Raw genomic sequence first — 1456 nt, 5'->3', positions numbered from 1 at the left:
ATCATCATCATCATCATCATCATCATCACAATCATCACCACCACCACCATCATCATCATCATCATCATCATCATCGGCAGTATTATTATTATTATTATTATTATTATTATTATTATTATTATTATTATTATTATTATTATTATTATTAAGACGGTAATCTGGTCGACTTGATAGCATTTCATCCATCTTTACGTTCTGAGTACAAATTCCGCAGAATTATCACGCCCATTTTGGGCTCGATAAAATAAGGGCCAATTCAAGACTGAAATCTCTACAACAATTGCTACCCTTCTACCAAAATTTGAAACCACTATTATCATAATTATTGAGTGAGAGTACGTAGTGTGCATGCCAAGAAAGTGACACTAGCGTACAAATATACGAAGCCCAATATACCCATCATGACTTCCCGTCTAATAAGGGTACACCAGGCACGTGCATCACAACCACATGTACGCGACATATTGATCTCACATCAACCCAAACAGTGCATGACCTTGCAGGTGGGACCCAGTTAGAATTTTCTTCGGTCGAGTAGTCCATCCCACTCAAAAGGTCCCCGAATAACGGTTGTTTAATCGTGTTGAACGAAACACCCATGTTTCCAGATGTGAATTATTCAACCCCACAAAGAATTCCTTTCAGCACATGGCTATGACTCTCTCCCACTATTTCTGCTCGGGATCAGAGATGCACATATCGTCAGCCGCTAAGGGAGATGCTCAACTGGTTTAAAGTCAAGTAAGTGACAAGCAAACGTGTGACATTGAGCAGAATATTAATGGTAGGCCACTTTTTACACCAACAAAAAATATACACATGATAACACTTCCGTTCAATTAGGATCGGAAGCCATGCGAGTCACTGCCTGATATTATCAGTATTATTATTATTATTATTATTATTATTATTATTATTATTATTATTATTATTATTATTATTATTATCATCATCATCATCATCATCATCATCATCATCATCATCATCTTCATTATCATCACCCTACCATAATTTTTCATATTCATTTTAATTAGTTGTGGCTGTTGTTCATATTCCATGAATGCGTTCTGTACGTCTACCTCAGCCACTCACTCAACATCACTCTTTATCTTTCTTACTCTTACTCTCACTCTCACTCTCTCACTCCAGCCAACTAATGCTCTGCTATTTCTCTCTCTCTCTCTCTCTCTCTCTCTCTCTCCCCCCCTCTCTCTCTCTGTGCTTTTCTCTAATTCTACAACCATTCACACGTTTGTAAAATAAATAGATTCCACTAAAGTGAAGAGTTCCGATTATAATGGAAAAACTTGTGTCAAATATATACATTCACAAACATTCGCTGAGATTGGATTAAACCATGACAGCTGTCATATAATCTGTCGGTTTCTTATTAGAGTTATCGTTTTATGCTACACGTATGTATACAAGCCTATAAACATACATACCTGTATATATA

Source organism: Octopus bimaculoides, chromosome 10 (genome assembly GCF_001194135.2).
Source record: "Octopus bimaculoides isolate UCB-OBI-ISO-001 chromosome 10, ASM119413v2, whole genome shotgun sequence".
Taxonomy (NCBI): domain Eukaryota; kingdom Metazoa; phylum Mollusca; class Cephalopoda; order Octopoda; family Octopodidae; genus Octopus; species Octopus bimaculoides.
Note: the sequence above shows the minus strand (reverse complement) of the source record.